This window comes from Solea solea, chromosome 13, assembly GCF_958295425.1.
Source record: "Solea solea chromosome 13, fSolSol10.1, whole genome shotgun sequence".
In the NCBI taxonomy this organism is placed as follows: Eukaryota; Metazoa; Chordata; class Actinopteri; order Pleuronectiformes; family Soleidae; genus Solea; species Solea solea.
This window is the reverse complement of record NC_081146.1, coordinates 16,628,314-16,638,876: the sequence shown is the minus strand read 5'-3', so window position 1 is coordinate 16,638,876 and position 10,563 is coordinate 16,628,314. Positions and strand designations below refer to the sequence as shown.

General features: G+C 41.0%; 1 protein-coding gene across 1 annotated transcript in view; it reads left to right on the top strand.

Moving 5' to 3' along the window:
• Positions 1–5,493: 5,493 nt before the first annotated feature.
• mbpb (myelin basic protein b) overlaps positions 5,494–10,563 on the top strand; it is a 59,173-nt gene continuing 54,103 nt past the window's right edge. The window contains exon 1 of the mRNA XM_058647082.1: positions 5,494–5,785. The gene's annotated coding sequence lies outside the window, so the exon portion shown is untranslated. The remainder of the gene's footprint in view (positions 5,786–10,563) is intronic.

Genomic DNA, 10,563 nt, shown 5'->3' with positions numbered 1-10,563 from the left:
TGGTAATGGACCATTTTTGAAGGTCTCATTTCTGTAGGTGCGTGTGTTTTCTTTTCTGTCAGCACCTCTTCTAAATCGAACTGCTCCGTTTATCGTGTGGCTTTGTACTGCTTGTCCAGTTTTCCCAGGAAATATTAACGCAGAGGGTTAAGAACAGCAAATACAAAAGCTTTCATCAACTGAACATGATGTTGTGCTGAATCAATCAGTGTTTAGATAAAGGACACTGAACAGCTTTCAATGTCAAACGTAATCACTTTCATTCAATGAAAGGCAAACTGCATGTGCTTGCTTGGGTCCTTCTACCTCTGCAACATACTACTATACTGAGTGCAAGGCACTCTTTTTTTTGCATTTGGTTGTACAGCCTTCTTGGAACATCTCTTTTTTTTGCATTTAAAAAAAATAATTTTTGAAGCATTGAAATGCACTTTCCTCGTGGACAGAGATTGTATCCATGTCAGAAGGCACAGTATTTTTCGCTGCCCATTGTTTGCCTTTCTGGTCCTCTCCTGACATCCTTTGTACTGGTTTGTTTCCCATTAGTCTCAGCTGTGTTAGAAAATGAAGCGGGTACAGGTTCATCGAGCTCTGTCAGCGTCGATGGCGACTGAGCTGAAAGGCGCAGGTGAGGACAGGTCAGGATGGAATAATTCAGTAGTTTCTGCTCCTGACTGATATTCAGAGCCTGCCAGAGTAGCTCTGTGTCCTCCATGTCTCCAAGCAAACACAAACAGCACAGAGGAGAAGAGAGGCAGCAGGCAGGATGGAGAGCACACACACACACAACACAACACAACACAACAGTCAGTCATCTGGCCATGATTTGATTCCATGAAACCTCTAAATCCTCTGTGATTTGTCATTCAAAGGTCAGACACACAACAATAACCAATACAAAACAGATAAGGTTAATAACTATAATATGATAGAACACTGACTGTATACTATTGACATTTTGGGCATCGTCTATTATGCAATACACTATATACACATCTTTATTGTTTTCTTAAAGGCAGGGTTGGAGATCCTGGAAAAACAGTTTGAATTCAAAAGTCCAGACCCCTTTCTTCACAATTCCCTCCAAAGCTCCGCCTCCAGAGCACAGGAACTCACAATGCAGTTAGCAGTTTGATTGATGCATCCCGATCCAATAAATTATTTTGGGATGTTCAATACGATTGGATGGTGTTTTCACAGGCCTGCCGTGTTCCACAAGGGACTGACATTTTTCATTTATTGTTAAAATGCTTTAATGAATTGGTTATAATCGAGGATTTGGAATTCCTCAATACATCAGTAAGTTCTGCTACTTTTATACTCCACCATAGAAAAGGCCATGTGTACTCTGTCTTTCTCTTTCTATTTGTTGTTTCTACAAAACAATTTCAGATAACAGCGCCTCGTCGAAGCACATGCACCTGCAATGGCAGAGAAGAAGAAGAAGAAGATGGCTGAAAGTAAGTATCCTCTTACTTTCCAAACCTTATTTTAATACCTGGCTTAGCCAAACACGTGAATTGCTTTGCTGGACCTCAAAGACTGAACATAAATGGTAAAAGAAACTCCACAGGGGATTTCTGATTTCTAGACACAAACATCTAGAATGTTAAAAGAGGAAGGTTTACGTGACTAATAATGACATGAACTCCTTGGCACTGTATGCATCAATTCTTTTAATGTGGCTATCACAGGCTGAACAGTCATGAGAAGTTAATTAAACCTTATGTGTGCAGTCTCAATTTCACATGTGTCCAATACATTTCTACATAAGCATTTATCATTTTCACCGTTGATATTGTTCAGCATAATGTGATTTTCCACTAGATGGGGCTGTTTATGTTGAAGGTGGTGCAGTAAGGACTTATTGTTTATGCTTAATATGTGTTTGAGTGTTTATGTTCTGCCACATTACTGTTTTGCCTCCGTCTCTGACTCTCATTTATTCTCTGTGTGTTTGGTGGGCAGTCATCAGTGGAAATAATGAGAACACTGTAGCAGGCTAAGTTGATTTTAGGAGAGTCGTGCAGGTTAATCTCTGTGGTTGCAAAAGGTATTTTAATACACTGCTTTGACATTTGACAAACGCATAATCACATCAGGAATGGAAACATTATGGTAAATGTGGGGTTTTTTTTTGTGTCTGTTTTGCAGCTCGGCAGAGCAACCGTTTCTGCACATTTATGTTTTATTTCGATGAATTGAGTTTTCTCACTTGAATCAGGTGTGCTTGGAGTCTGGCCTCCGGGTTACGGTTAAAAAGTTGAAATAATTCAATTTTGTAAATCCCTCTATAATCCTTTATATATTTGGGAATGAAATTCATACTTATTCTCTGTATCTGCTGCAAACATCCTTTTTTATCCCCGACCATGACCATAGATATCAGCCTTGTCATACAGACTCCGTGTGAGATGAGAGTATCTGTGTGAGTGATTTGTATTTATTGCCATGCCTGGCACTTGCTGTGGCTTTGCTCTGTTTGTGCGATGTTATCTGACCTTTTTTTTTCTCCCCCCCTTTGATGTGATTAAATCCAAGAAGGTGAAACCAGGCAGCATTTAATATCCATCAGGATTCTTGGAGGTCATTAGCTTAATGTGTGGAGATTAGGTGCTACTGTGCATAAAACGCCCCGAAGTGCCCTCTCAGTGGAAGTAGTTTTTTAAAAAAAAAGAAAATAACAAAAAAAACAGCATACAGTATCTCTGAACATTAATAAGACTCATGTCCGGCCTGAGAAAAACAAGCAGGCGCCTCATTTTTAATTTAAGAACTAAAATCTCTTGCATAATAAGGTCGCCTCTTCAATTACTTTTCCAATTTTACACATTTACATGTTTAGCTCATGTCGGTGCTGCCTTCAAGTATGTTTTGTACGGACATCATCAGAAGTAAGTAAGTTGGTTTGTGCATTTATTAAATTCACTTGCGCACACAAGACCACAATCAACTGGAGTGTTTATTGGAGACGAGAGCGAGCTGCGAGAGCTGAAACTTGCACTTTGAGTTAAAACTCGAGTTGGCATTCAATTTTAACTGAGGACAAAACAAAAATTCCACGTTTTAAAATGGTGCTTCCCCCAAGCAAACTGGCATTGAAAGCATTCTTGTCCTATAAATACTACTCACATAAATTCCACGAGTGACTGTTATATAGCTTAGTGGAAAAACTAACGTTTGCTTGGGAGTACACAACGACCTGATTAGAATAAAAAAAAAATACATGAAAAATGTGATTCAATATTGAAAAAAGTTTATGATTTCACAAAATAATGGGCGTCATGACATCTTAAGCCCTGCCCCCCGGTTGCTGGTTGCAGTTAAGCTCATAAACCTCTCTCAGTTTCCACATTATCAGATGATGTGGTGCAATAACAAAAACACATGCCATTCTTATCCCAGTGAAGTACACTGAAATGAATACTTGGATTTTTCAGATATAACAGCTCAATTGGAGTCGATTGCGCGAACTGACAACACCATCACCCTCTAATCACCTCAGAATATAGCGCTGCTATAACAGAGATATTACACAAATGGTGGAAGCAATAATGTGTCATCCATCTTTATCATATCATCATCATCAGTAGTTTTAGCTGGTGCCAATCCCAGCTGACATATGGCAAAAGGCTGGGAACACCCCGGACAGGTCGTATATCCCTAAAATAATAAATGGAATAGATCATTGACCGACCCAAACACTGAAGTAACAACATACCTCATTAAAAATGTTCGAGTTGAATGATTGTGTGCATTGGTGCCTTTCCTTCCATCGTGCACTTTCACTTGCGGACGTCCACAGTCTGTTCGATGTGAACAAACCAGAACACGGTGTGGGAGTCTGAACCCATATACTGTAGCAGAAAAGCTCGCTAGAACTCCATCTAAATGAACCTTTTAGTCAAGGATGAAAGGAAATCCATGTTGCTGCTGTATGCATGAGGACCTTCAATCAGGCTAATTACATTCCAGACAAATACAGACGAGAGCAAGACACCTGGATTTATTTCCACCAAGCAATCAAGCGAAACACCGCACGATACATAAAATCATGAACTCACGAGAATGTGTCTGTTTCAGGCTTGCAGTTCGCCATCTGTCCTCGTCTGCAAGTGGCCAGAAAGGGAACACTCTGTGATTCTTGTTGAGTTTCATTTTCAATCAATAACTGTGGATACCGTGGATTCTACCTTTGAGGTAATGTGAACACATGCGTCTTACTAAGCAATAAGCACATGTCCACAACGCCGACACAGAGATGACAAACAACTCCTCTTCCCCCAGAGTTATTGTGATGGATAATCCATCCAGTTTTAGGCCTATTACCTCAACTGAGGCCCAGCTATTTCCATGACAACAAGTCACTGTATCGCTGTCAAAATCAGTCCAGTCTCTAAGCTAATGGATTATTATCATATGACAGACGATGTTGAGTCATTTTCTCTGCCTTTTGGCGGATCTTCCCTGATAAATTGTCAGATTGTGGGTTTTGCCCCCCCCCCCCAGCAGGATAATCATTACCCAGGACTCAGGAACAGGACGGATTGTCGTTTTTGGATTTATATGATCAAAGGCTGTTAAAAATCTCTGCATTACAGCGTCACATCTGACAATCATTTAAGTGTAACTAAACGCCTAAACCACTTCTTCAGGTAAAACCCTGATTCTAATTGTCAGCTCGTCATCAAGCTCTGCAGAAGCCTGATAACGAGCTGTTCCAGGGTTGGGAAACACTGTTGTAATGTAACAAAGTACAAATACTTTTGTTACTTAAGTACAAAGTGCATGTATCTCTACTTTACTTTATTTGTATTTCTAGCAACTTTTACTAACACTACACTTCCTAAACGTACATTTCCCCCAACTCTCTTACTACCAAATAAAATCAGAAGAGTTGGTAACGGTCTGTATTTATATAGAGCTTTTCTAGCTGGAATTGAACCCACAACCTTCCAGTTGAAAGACCACTGGCCCTACCACTGAGCAACCATGGCTCAATCCTTACTCCTCACCTTTTTAATACTTTTAATTCCAAAACTTAAGCACATTTTGTACAAGTACAGTACAATAAATGTCATATACTTTCAATTTTTCTTAATACATATATATATATATATATATATATATATATATATATATATATATATATATATATATAAAGTGACTTCAACTTCTACCAAAGTCATTTTCTGCTAAGTACCCCTACTTTATAAAAGAGTGGTCAATCCTAAACAGAGGCTCAGAAATGAGTATCTGAGTGAGTGGCCATTGAGCAAGGCATTGGATGTACCTGTTGTTGCAGTAAAGAGGAGGCGTGGCTCTGCTGGTGACAACAATACTGCTGTGACATTTCAAAAATGATTGTTGTTTTTTATTATTGTTATTGAACCAGCCATGAACCGTGCGCTCGCTAATCATGCACAGGCGTGCACCAACGTGTCCTTTTAGTCCACATATCTTGGCGGAGTAAAACGCTGCATTCCGCCCCACCCCTTACAAACATCATCATCACCACTCTACCTAAATCAGGAAGCACCGAGTTACGTTTGTGTTTCTTCTTTCCTTTCCCTTTCATGAAAAAAAAAGAAAGAAGCGGGAAGACTCCAGTGATTACGGCGCCGGAGAAACCTTACAGGGGAGGATAAAAAAAAAGGGCGTTATTGTTGGTGTTGGTGACGACCACCGTCGACCACTGTTGACAGGGAGAAGACTGACAGTTGGTTGCGTCCAGTACGAGGCTGAGCTGTGGATGCATCTGACACAGACCAACCGGAGAAGAAGGGTATGTGTCGACCTGGTACAGCACAGTGAGACAGTTATAATACACATGTGCTGTGTGCATCTACTTGACTGCTCTGTGCTTGTTTTTTTGTTTTTGTTTTGTTTTTAATTCCCCTGAACGACCGTGTCGTAAACACGTTATAGTCCACGGCGGAGATTTGTTTACAGTGCGTATAACCGCCGCGTTTCGGGGAGAGAAAAATGCATATAATGTCACTTATACCCGGAAACAGACTCAAGTCTGTTTAAAAAACGTAGTAGATGTTTAATTAGGACCAGTGCCAGCAGACAGTACGCGACACTGCTTTGTCATGTGCTTTGACAGCTCCCCCCCACACCCCCTCCCCCCCGGCTCCCTTCCTCCTCCACCCACACTACTACAACCGCCTCGGTGCCTGGCTGCTGCACTCCCCCTCTCTCGATGAGCCAATCAAAATAGACTTTTCCGGCACTTTAACGCTTCTTTGCTTATTAGCAAAAAATAGCACAGTCCTGGATGAAAAGTCCAAGTTTGGGGACAAACATTAGACTGTTCTCTTCAATTCGGCGTGTGTGCGGGAAGCCGGCAGGACTAAACTGCGACAACATTCAGGGTTTTTGTGATTGCTGTCAACTGCTCGCTACCGGAAACATGTTGTGTTTTGGTTGTCGAGCGCTGCGGGAAACGATGTTTAGTTGACACTCCACTCAGCATAAGCAGCGATATATAGTGCCCTATATATAGGCCGAATTTATCAGTAAGTCAGATGCATTCATCTGATGTAATCATTCACGTTACATGACGTATGACTACATGCATCAATGCGTGTCAACCTTAAATTTGAAAGATTATAGGCTGACTTTTGCACTGATACTTTAAGCAAATCACTGTGACTGTCATATCAAAAATATGTTTGGTATTCCAAGCACAGCAGGCTATTTGCATAACACAGCAATCAATCTAAGCTGTGACCATATTTTCACACACAGCTGCTGTCATGTGACATTTAAATTGCCAGTGCACTTGAAATTAACCTCACAGGCAGCATAATCTTTGCATTAGACATGCATGTAATCACCAATTCATTTTCATCACAGCTTGAACGTTACACATATGAGTAATCCGTGCATTTTTTTTCCATACAAAGCATTGTTGTTTCTCATGACATATGGTATCCATTTTATTTTATTTTTTTTATCCTGTGGATAAGCTGGGCTCTTAGATTCCAGTAGATGAAAACTAATACTGTAAAGCCTGGAGGAAATTAAGTATTACATCACTGCACGTCCTAGGCTTCGTTAGCAAGCTCCACTCTTTCTTGACTTAACATACAGTAAAAAGCAGTAAAGGAAAGCAACAGAAAACTATACTGTTGATGATACGTCGCCACAGATGATGTGAAGCTTCATTATTTTCACTCTTTGTCTGTTACTTAGGTACGAAAAGCGATAGGGGCTTGATGCTGCACTGACTGTGCTAACTTACTACTGCTATGCATGCGCCTATAAATAAAGTGCTCACACATAAGTGGCCACTTATGTTAGAACTAGACTGATTTATCAAAGCCTGCAGACTGCAGACACTCGTGTCCACAGGTCAGGGAACAAGCACTCTGCAAGGTACCCCCAAATGTTTAATCGTGACCTTTTTTTCGTTATTCCATCAGAGGATAAAGACACAAGTATTGCGTTTGCTGAAAAAACAAACAAACAAACAAGGAATTTCACATTTTTTTTCTTCCATGTCACACCAACTCAGTCACAGTCAGATAACACAGCTGCACTCATGTTTTAATTATGGTTCAGATTGGAACGAAACATCTGATATGATAGATATCGCTATCTTTGTTAAAATGGATTTCCTGGGTGCGTGTCAGGGATTATTTACTAGGCAGAGAAAGTTTCAAGCGATGATATAAATGGTAGAACGATGGCAGCAGTCACAGCTTCACCTTCACATAGTTCTCTTGGAGAAAGCCATGTTTGTACTACCTGCATTCCTTTGCATTTCACAGGGTTGGCCTCAGCTCAGCCAGGAGAGAAAATGCCAAGAGGTTTACTCAGCTGTCACATGTCTCACTTGGCATTCCTTTGTCTCAATGAACAAGACGGGCTTATGCAAGCACGCGCTACGTGTTGTTTTGTAGACAGTTATAGGTAAAGCTTCCATATTACCATATTAGACGTTTTTTTTTTCTCTCCACTCTCTGAATATTTGTGTCACTGCACATGCACTACATCCACATGTGCATCTTGCAGGAGACACACTGTGGTTAGTGAACTTCCGTCCCCGGAGACTCACAGTCACAAACTTCCTCTCTTTTTTTCACTTCCCGTCCTGTCTGAGCCTGTGCTTGGCAGACAGGTTGAGTCACATTACCTGGGTTACAAACACCCCCTGTGCATTAATGCAATAGTTTTGTGGGGTTTCGCCCAAGGCGTGGTTGGTGCTGCCTGTCAGCTCAGGGTGCTGACAGTATATACTGTCACTCATGGTGGATTTGATAGCAGCCTTTCTTTTCCGACAGCAGATGGTAGAGTCGAAATATATTTGGCCTGCAAAACCAAGATGTGAGTTTTCTGTCGGAGCTTGGATCATTAGATCACAAACCCCAGGTGGCAGCAGTTGTGCGTCCCCGTTGAGAAGTTCTGAGCCGAAGGCTATATCACTAGCTCACCCCAGGGAGTAACGGGGTGCCCATGCATAAAAAAGCAAAACAGATAAGTGCTTGAAATAACAAAGCCATTGCTATACACAGCATTGGACCCCAGGGAGTAGTGTTGTTGTTCAAGATAGTGACTAATATCCCCTTAGAGCCATATGTGCACTTTAAAGGGAGAGGCTTCTTAAAAATGTAATTGTTTATACACTCATTTCTCCTATCCCCCATGATTATTTTATATTAAGAAGACATGGATTTAAAAAAAAAAAAAAGCAGTGGCTACGATGTTTCTGGCAGGCAGCTGGAAACAACAGGCTTCTGTCTGTCTGAGCTGCTGCAGTTCAGCCAGACAGTCACAGCTGACTGATCACTGAGCTGACACCACTGTGACTTCTCCTCTTGCTCAGTCTCATGTACGAGTGTCCTCACTTATCCCAGAATTGGACTGAAACCAGGCTGGCATTGTTATCTTGGAGATGCGATTATGATTGTTTGATTAGTGTCTTTGGTTTAACATTTTGCCATGTTTCTATGATTGTAACTTAAGTGAGTATTGATGAGAGAGAGAGTGCCCTCTGGTTGCAGGGTCTGTTTAAGATAGTAGATATGATGTAACCAGCTGCAAACAACAATTATTAATTTCTTCAACTCATTGATAAATAGATATACCTAAAAAAAAAAAAAGATCAGCAAAGAGTGAACAAATGGTTCCACAAATTGTCTCACTGTCAAACAGTTCAAAATGAAAACATGTCTAATTCCAAGAAATTAATTCCTTCTCAGATATTAGAACATGGAACCAATATATGTTTACTTGAGGAAAAATGACTAATGACCACAAGAGTAAAAGGACTGATAACATGAAGGTTATAGGAGAAGATTTGAGTTTGGTGGTGATTCACGTCCACACAGATCAGGATTCAGCCCAAATCTCGCTGGTTGCACTTGCTGTTGCTTGTTTTTCTGTTTGTCTTAGACTTCAAATTCTAATTCTAATCTAAATTATAATTCCACAAAAGTGGATTGTAAGAAAGTCACCTTAATGTTCTCATTACACACCCACACTTGAAGCTTGACAGACCTGTCATGCCGACTGTTGCTGCAAAGATATAACTTTTGTTTTGGGGAATTAATTATATGTCAGTCAATGTTGTTTGTCAGTGAAGTGTTGTTCGCTAAATCCACATCACATTCTGGTCCTTCTGACGGCAAACTGTGGTGATGTGGAGAGACAAATTTCATAATGCTTGGGAGTAGCAATAGTCAGTGTTACGTGTCCGGACAAGCTCTGATCAGAAGTTTATGGCTACACTATATCTTCTGGATGGGATACAGTCTTCTCACCTATCCGGTTTGAAGACAAATTGAGATGTTTGAGAGTGTATCGGGTTCAATATAATAACTTTAATTTTGAACAATACTATACCAGGTTGTGTGTGGTGAAGACCAACTTGCTGGTGCACCAATGTCATTTAAAGATACCCAACCCATCACGTTGCAAAAGCCCTGAGGCAACTGCACACCTCTGCTCTTATACGTGAGAGAGACAATCCAGGGGGAAATTTTGCTGCTTGTATTGCTCCTTGGCCTTCAGTGAGATGTCAAACCAGACAAACAAATGGTCACAACAATGCACACTATCAGTGCAGTCTATGGAGACACAGAGAAAATAACCTTTCCTGCTCCTCGGATGCTGTGGAACTCAAAAAAGCCATGGCACTACAGTAGTTCACAGCAGGTGATGGGGAGGCATAAAGGACAAGCCCTCGAGCAGAATCCCATGAGAGAACACTGGATCTCACCATAGGCCATAGTCAGCACGTGTTTTTTGTTTTTTTATATAAAATCAGTGGAGGAGCTGATCAAGCTGCAGAGTACACGTTCACTGGAGAAAAGCTAAGGCCCTTCTCCAACAGCTCCTGCAGGAACAACAACCCTTCACCATAAAACACTGACATGGAAGAACATTTGTTACCTGACACCACAGCTTAAATACATGCACACCTCTTCTGCTCTCCAGTGGAAGAGGTACTACCTATTTTCCTTAAAGGTCCAGTGTGTAAAAGTCAGTGATGTTGGGACTGTAGATCGTAACTCATGGAGGACTCCTCCACTCATCTCTTCCTTTTGTCAGGAA